The following is a 15,450-nucleotide window of genomic DNA, read 5'->3' on the forward strand; positions in this document are numbered from 1 at the left end:
TGGGGGTCAGAAGACTTGAGTTCTAGTTCGGGCCAGAACTAGAGAGACAGATCTGACCATCTGATTACCCTGTATCTGCCCCAGCGCTTAGAACAGTGCTCAGCATATAGTAAATGCTTAACAAATACCGTAATTATTATTATATGCGAGGTGTCTGACATCGGGCAAGTCACTCGACTTCTCTGTCTCTCAATTCCTTCATTTGCAGAATGGGGATTCGATATTTGTTCTCCCTTTTACTTATACTGTGAGCCCCATGTGGCACTTGATTATCTTGTATCTACTGTATTGTTTAGTACAGTCCTTGATATATAGTAAGTGCTTAACGAATACTAGTACTCCCTGCCCACAAGGAGCTGGGTTTACACTCTGAGGGAGGCAACCATAACCAGACTCACTAACAGAGTGATCAGAAAAATAAGTGAATAATTATATGCACAAATGTGGGACTGGGTTAACTAAGTCTTGGAAAAGAGCTAGTGGGCTCGTTCAGTTTATTGCGTTGAAAATGATCTTAATTCCAAATTCCAGCCCTAGTATTTCATGTTCGTTTTCTCCACGAGTAAAATTGTGATTAGTTGAATTTGAGTTCTGGATGCTGGATATTTGCTTTAGACTTCTGGTTTTCGACACGCATCTCCTCCTGCCTTCAAGACATCTCTATCTGGATATCCTCCTGTCACCCCACACGGAACATGCCCCAAACAGAGCTCCTCTCCCTACCCGCCCAAATCCTGCCCTCTCCCATCACCGCAGACGGCACCACCATCCTTCCCGTCTCACAAGCCCGTAACCTTGGCGTTATCCTTGACTCCCCTCTCTCGTTCAACCCACGTATTCAATCCGTCGCCAAATCCCGTCAGTCCCACCTTCACGACATTGCTAAAATCCACCCTTTCTTCTCCATCCAAACCGCTACCCCGATAATACAGTCACTCATCCCATCCCGCTTGGATTACTGCATCCGCCTCCTCGCTGTCCTCCCAACCTCCTGTCTCTCCCCAGTCCAGACCATACTTCACTCTGCTGCCTGGATCATCGTTCTGTAAAAACGTTCAGGACATGTCACGCCCCCTCCCCGAAAATCTCCAGTGGTTGTCCATCCACCTCTGTATCAAACAAAAACTCCTCCCCATTGGCTTTTAAAGCTCTCCACCACCTTGCCCTCTCCTACCTCACCTCGCTTCTCTCCTTCTCCAACCCAGCCCACACACTTTGGTCCTCTAATGCTAACCTTCTCACTGTGCCTCCATCTTGCGTGTCTCATAGACCCCTGGCCCACATCCTACCTCTGGCCTGGGACGTCCTCCCTCCTCAAATCCTCTAGACAATCACTCTCCCCCACCCCTTCAAAGCCTTCTCGAAGGCCCATCTCCTCCAAGAAGCCTTCCCGGACTAAGCCCCACTTTTCCTCATCTCCCGCTCCCTTCCCTGCATTGCCGGCCCTGACTTGCTCCCTTCGTTCTTCTTCCCCTCCCAGCCCCACAGCACTTAGATACAGTAGTAGTTTCATCTGTAATTTTATTACAGATATACAGAGAAGCAGCGTGGCTTAGCGGAAAGAGCCCGGGCTTGGGAGTCAGAGGTCGTGGGTTCTAATCCTGCCTCCGCCACTTGTCTGCTGTGTGACCTTGGGCAACTCACCTAACTTCTCTGTACCTCAGTTACCTCATCTGTAAAAATGGGGATTAAAAAAGGTGAGCCCCACAATCTGATTCCCCTGTATCTACCCCAGGGCTTAGAACAGTGCTCTGCACATAGTAAGCACTTAATAAATACCATTATTATTATGCTACACAATATATAACATGTATATTAATACAGATATACAACATCTGCAATTTTATTTATTGGTATCGATGTCTGTCTCCCCTCCTCTAGAACGTGAGCTCATTGTGGGCAGGGAATGCCACTGTTTATTGTTGTATTTTACTTATCCAAGTGCTTAGTAGAGTGCTCTGCACACAGTAAGCAGAGCAGCATAATAATAATAATAATGTTGGTATTTGTTAAGCGCTTACTAAGTGCAGAGCACTGTTCTAAGCGCTGAGGTAGATACAGGGTAATCAGGTTGTCCCACGTGAGGCTCACAGTCTTCATCTCCATTTTCCAGATGAGGCAACTGAGGCCCAGAGAAGTGAAGTGACCTGCCCGCAGTCACACAGCTGACAAGTGGCAGAGCCGGGATTCGAAGCCATGACCTCTGAATCCTAGCCCGGGCTCTTTCCACGGAGCCGCGCTGCTTCCCATGCCGCTGCATGGCCTAATGGCAAGAGCAAGTGGCAAGAGCCCAGGCTTGGGAGTCAGAGGTCGTGGGTCCTAATCCCGACTCTGCCACTTGTCTGCTGTGTGACCTTGGGCAAGCCACTTCACTTCTCTGCACCTCTTACCTCATCTGTAAATATGGCGATTGAGACTGTGAGCAATGAAGGAATGAACAAGTATTAATGGATGGATGAATGACTAGGAATGAACGAACGAATGCGAAGGAATGAACAAAGCTTAATGGTAAATGAATGAATAGGAATGATCGAATATATACAAAGGAATGAACAAATCTTAATGGATGAATGAATGACTAGGAATGAACGAATGAATACGAAGGAACGAACAAATCTTAACGGATGGATGAATGACTAGGGATGATCGAATGAGTACGAAGGAACGAACGAATATTAATGGATGAATGACTAGGAATGAATGAGTGAATGAATAAGGAACGAGTGAGCCCTCCCTCCCCCTCCCCCCGCCCCCCAGGGCCAGGGCCAGGGCCCCGCTCCGGCGCATGCTCAGACCCGACGGGAGCCCCGCCCCCTGCCCCTGCCCCTCCCCCGGCGGCGGCGGCGGCGGACGTGATGACGTAGGCGCGCAGGGCCGCCGTGGCTGGCGCTCGGTGGGTCGGAGGGGAAGATGGCGGCCAGCCGGGGCCGGTAAGGCGGAGGCCGCCGGGGGCCGCAGCGAGCGAGGGAGGGACTGAAGGGGACGGGAGGGAGGCCGGGCGGACGCAGACGGAGGAAGAAGAAGAAGGCGGAGGCGGCGGCGGCGGCGGCGGGTCCGGCTCCCGCTCCCTTCCACTCCTCCGTCCGTCCCCGCGGCGGGGTGGGTTCCGCAGGCGGAGGGGGAGCAGGGCGGCGTGCGGCCGCCGAGGCCCCTCCGCCATTTTCCGGCCCGGCCCGGCCCGGCCCGGCCGTGGCGCGGGGCGGGAGGACGGGCCGCTCTGCTCCTCTCCTCTCCTCTCCTCTCCGCTTCTCGCCTCACGGCCGAAGAAGGCGGCGGCAGCAGCAGCAGCAGCAGCAGCACCGCCACGACCGGGAGGAGCAGGACACGGTGGCGGGGAGCGAGGGAGGCGCGGGGACCGGCCGCCCCCGCCCCCGCCCCCCTCCTCCGCCCCCTCCTCTCCAGTCAGCGCCTACTCTCTGCACGGCGCTCGCCAACCTACAGTTGAGCGACAGGGACAGTCGATGCCGGCCCCACCACGGGCTCACGGTTTAAAAGAATAATCGTAATTAGGTATTCATTTCATCGACTTTACTGAGGGCCTACGCTCTGCGCAGCGCTCGCCTCAGCGCTCGCCACCCTACAGTTGGGCGACAGGGACAGACGATCCCGGCCCGACCACGGGCTCACGGTTTAAAAGAATAATCATAATTAGGGTGTTGATTCATTTAATCGACTTTATTGAGGGCCTACTCTGTGCACAGCGCTCGGCTCAGCCCTCGCCAACCTACAGTTGAGCAACAGGGACAGTCGATGCCGGCCCGACCACGGGCTCACGGTCTAAACTATTAATCATAATTAGGGTATCGATCCATTTAATCGTCTTTATTGAGGGCCTACTCTGCACAGCGCTCGGCTCAGCCCTCGCCAACCTACAGTTGGGCCACAGGGACAGACGATCCCGGCCCGACCACGGGCTCACGGTTTAAAAGAATAATCATAATTAGGGTATTGATTCATTTAATCGACCGTATTGAGGGCCTGCGCTGTGCAGAGCATTCGGCTAAGCGCTCGCCAACCTACAATTGGGCAACAGGGAGAGACGATCCCGGCCTGACCACGGGCCCACAGTCTAAAATAATAATAATGTTGGTATTTGTTCGTTCATTTAATCGTATTTAGTGAGGGATTACTATACTAAATTATGCTGGTATTTGTTAAGCGCTCACTATGTGCAGAGCACTGTTCTAAGCGCTGATGGAGATCCAGGGTCATCAGGTTGTACCACGAGAGGCTCACAGTTAATCCCCATTTTACAGATGAAGGAACTGAGGCCCAGAAAAGTGAAGTGACTTGCCCACAGTCACACAGCTGACAAGGGGCAGGGCGGGGATTCGAACCCACAACCAGTGACTCCCAAGCCTGGGCCACACTGCTTCATTGCTATCATAATTAGGGTATTTATTAATTTAATCGTCCTTATTGAGGGCCTACTCTGTGCACAGCGCTCGGCTAAGCGCTTGGGAACCTACAGTTGGGCAACAGGTAGAGACGATCCCGGCCTGACAACCGGCTCATAGTCTAAAATAATAATGGTGGTATTTGTTTATTCATTCATTTAATCATATTTATTGAGGGCTTAATCTGTGCAGAGCACTCGGCTAAACGCTTGGGAACCTACATTTGGGCAACAGGGAGAGACGATCCCAGCCCGACAACGGGCCCACAGTCTAAAATAATAATAATGGTTTTTGTTCATTCATTTAATCGTCATTATTAAGGGCCTACTCTGTGCAGAGCATTCGGCTAAGCGCTTGGGAACCCACAGTTGGGCAACAGGGAGAGACGATGCCTGCCCGACAGCGGGCTCACTGTCTAAAATAATAATAATAATGGTATTTCTTCATTTAATCGTCATTATTGAGGGCCTACTCTGTGCAGAGCACTCGGCTAAGCGCTTGGGAAGCTACAGTTCGGCAACGGGGAGAGACGATCCCGGCCCGACAACGGGCCTACAGTCTAAGATAATAATAATAATACTAATGATGGTATTTGTTCATTCATTTAATCTTATTTATTGAGGGCCTACTATGTGGCGAGCACTCGGCCAAGAGTTTGGGAACTTACAGTTCGGCAACAGGCAGAGACGATCCCGGCCCGACAACGGGCTCACGGTCTAAAATAATACTAGTGGTATTTGTTCGTTCATTTAATCGCATTTATTGAGGGCCTGCTATGTGCAGAGCACTCGGCTAAGCGCTTGGGAACATACCGTTGGGCAACGGAGAGACACGATCCCGGCCCGATAACAGGCCTACAGTCTAAAATAATAATGATGATGATGACGTTGGTATTTGTTAAGCGCTTACTATGTGCAGAGCACTGTTCTAAGCTCTGGGGGAGATACAGGGTAATTAGGTTGTCCCCCTTGAGGCTCACAGTTAAGCAGATGAGGTAACTGATGCACAGAGAAGTTAAGTGACTTACCCACAGTCACACAGCTGACAGGTGGCAGAGCCGGGATTCGAACCCAGGACCTCTGATTCCCAAGCCCGGGCTCTTTCCACTGAGCCACGCTGCCTCTCTATGGTGGTATTCGTTCATTCATTTAATCATATTTATTGAGGGCTTACTATGTGCAGAGCACTCGGCTAAGCACTTGGGAACTTATAGCTCTGCAACAGGGAGAGACGATCCCTGCCCGACAACGGGCCCTTGGGAACGCACAATTGGAGAACAGAGAGAGACGATCCCTGCCCGACAATGGGCTCACTGTCTAAAATAATAATAATGATAATGGTATTTGTTCATTCATTCACTTGTCTTCATTGAGCGCTTACTGGGTGCAGAGCTCTAGGCTAAGCGCTTGGGAGCGTACAGTTGGGCAACAAGGAGAGACGATCCCTGCCCGACAGCGGGCTCGCAGTCTAAAATAATAATAATGATGGTATTTGTTCATTTAATAGTATTTATTGAGGGCTTACCATGTGCGGAGCACTCTGCTAAGTGCTTGAGAACATGCAGTTGGGCAACAGAGACGATCCCTGCCCAACAACGGGCTCTCAGTCTAAAATAATAATAATAATAATGATAGTATCTGTGTATTTGTTCATTCATTCAATCCTCTTTATTAAGCGCTTACTATGTGCAGAGCACTCTACTAGGCGCTAGGGAACATACAATTCGGCAATAAGGAGATGATCCCTGCCCAACAACGGGCTCTTGGAAACGTACAATTCGGTATCAGAGGCGATCCCGGCCCAACAGCGGGCTCATGGTCTAAAATAATAATGATGATGGTATTTGTTCATTCATCTAATCGTATTTATTGAGCGCTTACTGTGTGCAGAGCACTGTACTAAGCGCTTGGGAATGTATAATTCGGCAACAGAGACAATCCCTGCCCAACAACGGGCGCTTGGCAATGTACAGTTGGGAAACAGAGAGAGACGATCCCAGCCCAACAACGGGCTCATGGTCCAAAATAATAATAACGATGATGGTATTTCTCCATTCATTCATTTAATCGTATTTATTGAGCACTTACTGGATACAGAGCACTGTACTATGCACTTGGGAACGTACAGTTCGGCAACAGAGACGATCCCTGCCCGACAGCGGGGTCACAGTCTAAAATAATAATGGCATTTGTTCCTTCATTCATCTAATCGTATTTTTTGAGCGCTTACCGTGTGCAGAGCACTGGACTAAGCGCATGGGAACGTACCATTCGGCAACAGAGACGATCCCTGCCCGACAATGGGCTCACGGTCTAAAATAATAATGATGATGGTATCTGTGCATTTGGAAGCAGCGTGGCTCAGTAGAAAGAGCCCGGGCTTGGGAGTCAGAGGTTGTGGGTTTGAATCCCGGCTCTGCCACTTGTCAGCTGTGTGACCGTGGGCAAGTCACTTAACTTCTCTGGACCTCAGTTACCTGATGTAGAAAAGCAGCTTGGCTCAGTGGAAAGAACACGGGTTTAGGAGTCGGGGGTCATGGGTTCTAATCCCAGCTCTGCCATCTGTCAGCTTTGTGACTGTGGGCAAGTCACTTCACTTCTCTGCCTCAGTGACCTCATCTGGAAAATGGGAACTAAGACTGTGAGCCTCACATGGGACAACCTGATTACCCTGTATCTACCCCAGCGCTTAGAGCAGTGCTCTGCACACAGTAAGCGCTTAACAGATACCAACATTATTATTTATTGAGCGCTTACTGTGTGCAGAGCACTGTCCTAAGAGCTTGGGAACGTACAGTTCAGCAACAGAGACGATCCCTGCCCAACAACGGGCTCACGATCTAAAATAATAATGATGGTGTTTGTTCATTCAGTCCTCTTTATTGAGTGCTTACTATGTGCAGAGCACTCTGCTAAGCGCTTGGGAACGTACAATTTGGCAACAGACAATCCCTGTCCAACAATGGGCGCTTGGGAACGTACAGTTCGGCAACAGAGAGAGGCGATCCCTGCCCAACAACGGGCTGACGGTCTAAAATAATAATAATGGTATTTCTTCATTCCTTCATTTAATCGTCTTTATTGAGCGCTTACTGGGTGCAGAGCACTTTACTAAGCGCTTGGGAACGTACAGTTCGGCAGCGGAGACGATCCCAGCCCAACAACGGGCCCTTGGGAATGTACAATTGGGCAACAGAGAGAGAGAGAGAGAGATGATCCCTGCCCTACGACAGGCTCACAGTCTAAGATAATAATAATGATGGTATTTGTTCATTCCATCGTATTTATTGAGCGCTTACTGTGTTCAGAGCACTCTACTAAGCATTGGAATGTACCATTTGGCAACAGATAGAGACAATCCTTGCCCAACGATGGGCGCTTGGGAACGTACAGTTCAGCAACAGAAAAAGGCAATCCCTGCCCAACAATGGGCTCACAGTCTAAAATAATAATAATAATGAGGATAGTATTTATTCATTCATTCAGTCGTATTTCTGGAGCGCTTAATGTGTGCAGAGCATTCTGCTAAGCCCTTGAGAATGTGGAGTTTGACAACAGATAGAGACAATCCCTGCCCAACGAAGGACTCAGTCTAAAATAATAATAATGAGGGTATTTTTTCATTCAGTGGTATTTATTTAGCATTTACTGTGTGCAGAGCACTCTACTAAGCTCTTGGAATGTACTATTGGTCGAGAGAGAGACAATCCCTGCCCAACAATGGGCTCACAGTCTAAAATAATAATAATAATGATGGTATTAAGCGCTTACGACGGTCCAAGCACCGTTCTAAGCAGTGGGGGAGATAGAAGGTCATCAGGTTGACCCCCGTGAGGCTCACAGTCTTAATCCCTATTTTACAGATGAGGTCACTGAGGGACAGAGAAGTGAAGTGACTTGCTCAAGGTCATGCAGCAGATAAGTGGCGGAGCCAGGATTGGAACCCATGACCTCTCACTCCCAAGCCCGGGCTCTTTTCCACTAAGCTACATTCCTCCTAAAAGGCAGCGCTGACCGTGTGCCAAGCCCTGTTCTAAGCACTGGGGGAGGTAATGATAATGATGGTATTTGTTAAGCACTCACTGTGAGCCAAGCACTAAGTGCTGGGGGAGATTTGAGGTAATCAGTTTGTCTCAGGTGGGGCTCACAGCCCTAATCCCCATTTTCCAGATGAGGTAACCGAGGCCAGAGAAGTGAAGTGACTTGCCCGAGGTCATGCGCCTGACAAACGGCTGGGCCGGGCTTAGAACCCACGACCTCTGACTCCCAAACCTGGGCTCTTTCCACTAAGCCCCGCCACTTCTCACCAGGTACAGGGTAGTCAGGTCGCCCCACGTGGGGCTCAAAGTCTTCGATGTCCAGGTTAGTGAAGTGGCTCGCCCGAGGTCACCCAGCAGACAGGTGGCGGAGGCGGGATTAGAACCCAGGTCCTCCCGACTCCCAGACTCCTGCCACTAGGCCATGCTGAGGTCAGGCCGGAAAAGGTGCAGGGGCTGAGGGTTTGGGGGACCCGTGGGCGACCTGAGGGGCCGCAGGCGGCAGTTGGGCTACCGGGAAGGAATTCCAGCTTGCCCCCCAGCTGACCTGAGCAGGGATCGTCTCTGTTGGTGGCTGAATTGTACTTTCCGAGCGCTTAGTCGAGTGCTCTGCACACAGTAAGCGCTCAATAAACACGCCTGATCGAGGTAGGGTCCTGGTGTTCGAACAGCCCCAGATGCAAGAAAAGCCCATTATTGAGTATTTGCCTTCGATCCTAATTCTTACCTTCTTCGCGCTTTTTAAAAAGTCCTCCTTCCTCGATTTCCAGCGTTACTTGCCTTAAACCTGTTGAAAATAGTCATGTCCTCCACCCCAAAGACATTAAGCGGGCATGAATTCAGCTACTGTCTCACTTTTTTTTATATGTGGCTTCTGGCGGAAAAAATTCTCCGAGAAAAAGTATCCGGCCATTGCTTCAAGAGTTTTCAGTCAGAAAAGGAAACTCAGCGCATGCTGTAATTTTCGGAGCTAATACCATTTCTCAAATTGCTTTATACCAAAACCTTTGGGGAGCGTGAATAATGATTCTTCTCTGCTTTAGTAGCTTGCCTTTTTACTTAAAAGTAATCCATTAAGGAGGATTATGGATCATGTTATTTATATAGAGTAATCCGTTTAGCAAATACATAATTTTGCTTTAAATATTGCTGTTTGAACATTGTCTGCAGTTTGAGTGGAAAGCTAAAAATGTAGAGAGCTACCTTTTTGTACAGTAGTAATAATATTGGTATATAATGGTATTTGTTAAGCGTTTACTATATGCCAGGCACTGTTCTAAGCGCTGGATTAGATACAAGGTATTCGGGTTGGACACAGCCCCCGTCCCACATAGGGCTCCCGGTCTTGATCTCCTTACAGATGAGGGAATTGCGGCACAGAGAAGTTGTGTCGTGCCCAAGGTGTCACAGCAGCCAAGCGGTGGAGTCGGGATTAGAACCTAGGTCCTTCTGACTCCCAAGCCCACGCTCTATCCCTAGGCCACGCTCGACATAAATTATGCCCTACCCGGTTCACAATCGTATTGTCTTCCCCCACTTTTAATAGTCCCATTTTTGTCGGAATACATCTATCTCCTTATCTTCAGGTACTTTTCATATTTTTGTGTAAGTTCTGCAGTAGGCATGAATTTGTGCTGAGGCATAATAGTGATGGCTTTTGTTAATCCTTACCGTGGGCCAAACACCCTACTAAGTGCCGGGATAGTTACAAGATCATCAGGTGAGATACGTGAAAAATGAATTTGCAGTGGCATGATGCATTAGTGCATTTTGACCCGAAATAGACTTCCTGTAGAAATGGACAAGTTGGCTCACTGGTTTTCTTGCCTCTAATTCTGGAGTCTTGGAGAGAAATAACATGTGCACTTGCTTAAATGCAGAGGAAAGTAGATGTCATGATTTCCCCGTTTTGGGATTTGCAGTTTATGGCTCTCAAGAAATGTACCAGAATCAGTTACCCTAGACCAGTGGAGTCAGGAACATACCCGTGTTTCTCCAAGCAAATCCCAATTTATCGATTTATACTTTTTCTCCTAGCCTATACGTCCTTAACACTCCCCGGCACACGCACACACCCTCTGTCTTTCTCTCTGAGCTTGCCAGGCTAAGAGCAAGGCGATGATCTGGATCTCGGAATCCACCGTGAGAGGGGCATCAGATGATGGAGTGGTTCCCGAGAGCTCAGTCTGACTGTACACTTTCTGTGCCATTCTTGTCTGTGAGCGTTCGGAATGCGTACCCACCGCATGTTCATCGTCTCTCTTCTATTCCTTCTCTTCCCTCTGGAACCGACTGGTAGTTTGTGCTGACTTTCAGATATCGCCTACTCCTTTGTACGAGTATACCAAAATGTCAAGGAGTGTTACGAAGGGCATCCCGTTATCCCAACTCCTCCTGTGGGTGTGTAACCAGGAGTATTTCACAGCCAGCATATACGCTTATATCAGTGGGTTTCTTTACAGTTTTCTTCTTAATCTTTTGCCCCGTTTTAGCCATAGCACAGCCATCTTATTTCACACCCACATACTCTCTCTCTCTCTCTCTCTCTCTGTCTCTCACATACACGTGCTTAACATATCCACACACCCTCTTTGAAATCTGTAACAGGTTCTTCTAAAGTATGTTTTTTCAATTCATGTTTGTCAGAACTCTTGAGGAAACACTCTTCCCTGTATATGGACTGACTGTATATGGTTTCAAAAACACTCTTGTCCAAACCTGATATTTTTGGCAGTTAGACTCTTGGATTCTTAAGCAGCTAGTACAGTCCCCCAAACCAAGTGGGCGCTCGATAAAGAATTCTGTAAGCTACTACCGTCGGCAGAGTGCTGACATCTTGGGTGTCAAAGTCTTCATGGCTAGGTCATGGTTTGTTTGGTTTTTGCAATGGGAGACAGAGACTCCCATCATCAATCAATAAAATGGTACTTATTTATTGAGTGCTTAACTGTATGCGAAACATTGTACCAAGCATTTGGGAGAGAGGTGGTCACATTCCCTGCCCACAAGGAGCTTACAGTCTATAGGGGGAGAGAGACATTAGTATAAATTGTGCTTGCGAATATAAACACTGCGGAGCCGAGGATGGGGTGAATATCAGATGTGTAAAAGGTACAGATCCAAAAGCATAAGTGACACAGGGAGAGGGAGTAGGGGAAAAGAAGGCTTAATGGAGCGGGGAAGGCCCATCATCTTCCAGTCGATAGAGCTTGCCTCCAAGGAAGATCCCACCAGTTGGCGCATTGGATGCGAGTGTCTCACTCAGCGACGATGCATAAACCAGATGGGGACGTAGCAGGCTGTGCCGCTTAAAAGACGGACAGGAATACACCGTTGTACGGCCACGGATCGCTTCCGTAGCTTAACCGACCGTGCGGAAGCACGTGCCGCTAGCTTCCTGGGGACTGGGCAAGAGAATGCGAATGGCTCAGCCCAGACCCTCCGCCCCCGCTGATGGAAAAGCGATTCTAGGGCAGCTGCAGCTGACTGTGGGATGGGTGCCTTCTACCTGCCTTTTCAGCCACACGTGCGCTCTAGGGAATTTCACCATCAGTGCTGCCTTCAGATGCGAAGGACAACCACCTATAGAGATCTTGCTACTGACGTGTCGTCATTCTGTTTTTAGTAGACTTCGGGATAAGTACCGTTAAGCATTGCATAAAAGTGTTAGGTTCTTTGGTACTGAAACCTGATGTTCCAGGGGGAGATCTCCACTGTGTAGGAAATTTGCACATTTTGCAGTTTTAAAAAGTGATATTAGGATGTAAGTGAACGCTTAAAATAATAATAGTATTAAGTACTTAACTGTGGGCCACACTCTGTGTCAGATACTGGGGTTGAACGTAGTCTCTTCCCGTTGTGGGGCTCACTGTCCAAGTAAGTGGGGGTAGCCCAGAGAAGTGAAGTGCTTTGCCCAAGGTCACACAGCAGACAGGTGGCAAAGCCAGGATTAAAACCCAGGTCCTCTGACTTCCAGGGCCGTGCTCTGTCTGTTTAGGCTACACTGCTTCTCTTATTAGATTAGGTTTTTTATTTTTCCAACTTAAAGTAGAAGTCAAGTTTTTAGGAGGCAAGTTGGGGTAGGACTTCCCATTATAAATATTTTCAAAATCTTTATTTTTTGTTTTACATAGGAAGCGCCTCATTCTGAGTGTGGCATACTAAACTTTATGAATCTTCAATCAAAACATATCATTGGGTAAGGTCCAATTTGCTTTCATGTTTTCTTTAATCTTATCCTCCTTTTCTTTAACCTTATCCTACAGCCTTACTTCCCTATCTAGAAAGTGATGTAAAATTTCTTTGGTGCAAAAGCTTTTCAACTGAAGGAACATAGTCTAAAAGTTTCTCTAGCAACGTTTTATGGCAGAAAGCCAAAGTAGTTAATATCTTTAAGCTATCTGGCCTATGGTTTAATGTTTTTGTAAACAAATCCCAAGGAGACGATGAATCTGAATACCGAATACACTTTCTACCACCGTTGCCTTAAACTCTTCCCTCCTCACTATTTTAAATGTTAGAGTTCCTGCATAAAAATATTAACGTAAAATGTTCTGACTTAGTAATTGTGATATTTATTAGACACTTATTTTGTAAACAAATTCCAAGGAGACGATGAGTCTGAATACCGGTACAATTTCTACCACCGTTGCCTTAAACTCTTCCCTCCTCACCATTTTAAATGTTAGAGTCCCTGCATAAAAGTATTAACGTAATAAGTAATGACTTAGTAATTGTGATATTTATTAAACACTTAATATGGGCCAAGCACTTTACTGAGTGCTAGTGTAGTTATAAAATAATCAGGTCAGACTTTGTCCCTCATTGGGCTCGTAATCTCAGTAGGAGGGAGAGCAAGTATTTATAATCCCCATTTTATGTCTGAAGAAACTGAGGCACAAAGAAATCAAGTGGCTTTGCTTAAATTCACAAGCAGGCAGAGGGGGATTAGAACCCAGTTCCTCTGACTACCAGACCCGTGCTCTTTCCACTAGGCCATGCTGATTCAAAACTCGACCCTTGATGGCAAGAAAGTTGGAGGATGTTTTTGTTCTTTCGTAATGGATCAGTGGAATTAGTGCTGTGTTGACGTGGTCTCGCAAGTTATTGGAAACTGACATTGATAATTAATAATAATAATAATGATGATGGTATTTGTTAGGTGCTTACTATGTGTTCTAAGCGCTGGGGTAGATACAAGATGATCAGGCTGTCCCACGTGGAGCTCCCAGCTTTAATCCCCATTTTTCAGATGAGATAACTGAGGCACAGAGAAGGTAAGTGACTTGCTCAAAGTCACACAGCTGACAACCCCCGACCTCTGACTCCCAAGCCTGTGCTCTTTGCACTGAGCTACACTGCTTCTCAGTTATCCGTGCTTATCGTTGCAAACCCCCTACCCAATTTTCTCCCATTTTAGAATCAGCGCTACTGGGAGTACCTTCATTCATTTGCCTAATTCAGAAAGTTATAGGCAACACATCCTTAGCATTAAGAGTTGCATTTGTGGAGATAAAAGAGAAACGAATTTTATATTGTAGTCCAGGCTTTTTATTGGTAACAGCCTCCTAATCTCTCAGATCATGTCTCAGATACTTCAATTCTGCGTATTTCATTTTTGTGTCACTTGAAAGGTAGCCCTACTCTCATTAGCGAGAAACTTAGTAATGCTTAATAATATCAGCGAGAATAAAAAGTACATAATACAGATATTTTGGACATTTGCTCTTGTGTAGCAGTGGATCAGTGTAATATCTTCCCTGGTCTCTTTAGAGATTCCGAAAGAGAGTTTCCGTGCAGGAAAATGGGTAGAATAAATTCAGGGTAGCACCATTCCAGTTGTAGGGAAAAGTGGGCTCTTCTCCAAGCATATGGCAGACACTCTAAAGAGCAAGCTTGGGAATTAGTTTTATATTTGGGAAACATTACTTGACTCACATCAGATGGGACAGATTCCAAGTACAGAAATGGTTACAATAAATATGTCCCACTGCAAAAGACGTGGAGGAATGTGAATAAATGAATTTGAAGGGAAGGGGCTGGGTGGGATGAGAATTTACCTGTTTTTGTCACATTAGGTTAATAGACCTTCTGACCCGATCTCTTGAGGCGTGGGTTCTTTTAAAGGTATCTTTCCCTTGAGAAGTTGAGTCGGCTGCTAGAAGTATGATAAGTTTTCTTCCCTTTCACAAATCACCAGACCAGCCTTTGAACTATTTCAAAATGTAAAATGATTGGATTGTCAGCTCCTCCAACACAGGCGTCGTCTTAATTCCTGTCTAGCCTGTAAGCTTCCTGTGGGTAGGGGATCCTGTCTCTCAACTCTATTGTACTTTTCCAAGGGCTTAGTACAGTGCTCTGCGCGTAGTACGCACTGCAATAAATACGTTAATTATTTTGTCGTTTCAGCCTAGGATGGTGCAGTGCACTGAATAGATCCTCAGTAAATGTCGATGATAAAAGTAGATAGTGAAAATACAATTTCAATAACAAAATAGAAGGGATCAGCTTTTGCGGAATCTGTGGGACTTACATAATGATCTTTTCGAAGTGTATTAAATATACTGGGTTTATTTATGTGGGGTGTTTATTTTAAAGGTGTTCATTAAAAAGGAGTTTAGTAAAATATTACCAAGTTTTAAGCATTATATCAGTGTAAGTGATCTTCAGTTTTTTCACAAATATAAGTTTTCCTTCACAATATACTTTAAATCCTCATTTTCAGTGTGGCCTAAAATTAAGTGCTAGGTAAATTTGCAGGTGTTTCCTTTTCTAAAGTGACTGAAAATTCCGTTTCAGCAGCTTAAAATATCATAAGGTAAGAAACCTTTTCATCACAAATAAGCTAAAAAGCTGTATTTTGTTACAATTTTTTAATCTAAACTTCAGTATTCGTTGTGTTCAGCTTGACAGAACGCAAGTTTTTTCCAGATGAGCTTAGTCATTTATCTTTTAAAGTGGATGTAGTCCAGGCCGTGGTCGTATTGTAGCTGGACTGTTGAATTAATTTCCTTGTTG

General features: G+C 46.8%; 1 protein-coding gene across 4 annotated transcripts in view; it reads left to right on the plus strand.

The window, feature by feature from the left end:
- Positions 1 to 2,847: 2,847 nt before the first annotated feature.
- Positions 2,848 to 15,450, plus strand: part of WDR33 (WD repeat domain 33) — a 136,513-nt gene continuing 123,910 nt past the window's right edge. For 2 of the 4 annotated variants that reach the window (XM_029061590.2, XM_029061609.2), the window contains exons 1-2: positions 2,848 to 2,930; positions 12,567 to 12,631. The gene's annotated coding sequence lies outside the window, so the exon portion shown is untranslated. Of the gene's footprint in view, positions 2,931 to 3,423; positions 3,511 to 12,566; positions 12,632 to 15,450 lie in introns of those variants that run through there. The other 2 variants (XM_029061595.2, XM_029061601.2) reach the window with 2 other exon arrangements.

Source organism: Ornithorhynchus anatinus, chromosome 1 (genome assembly GCF_004115215.2).
Source record: "Ornithorhynchus anatinus isolate Pmale09 chromosome 1, mOrnAna1.pri.v4, whole genome shotgun sequence".
Classification (NCBI taxonomy): Eukaryota; Metazoa; Chordata; class Mammalia; order Monotremata; family Ornithorhynchidae; genus Ornithorhynchus; species Ornithorhynchus anatinus.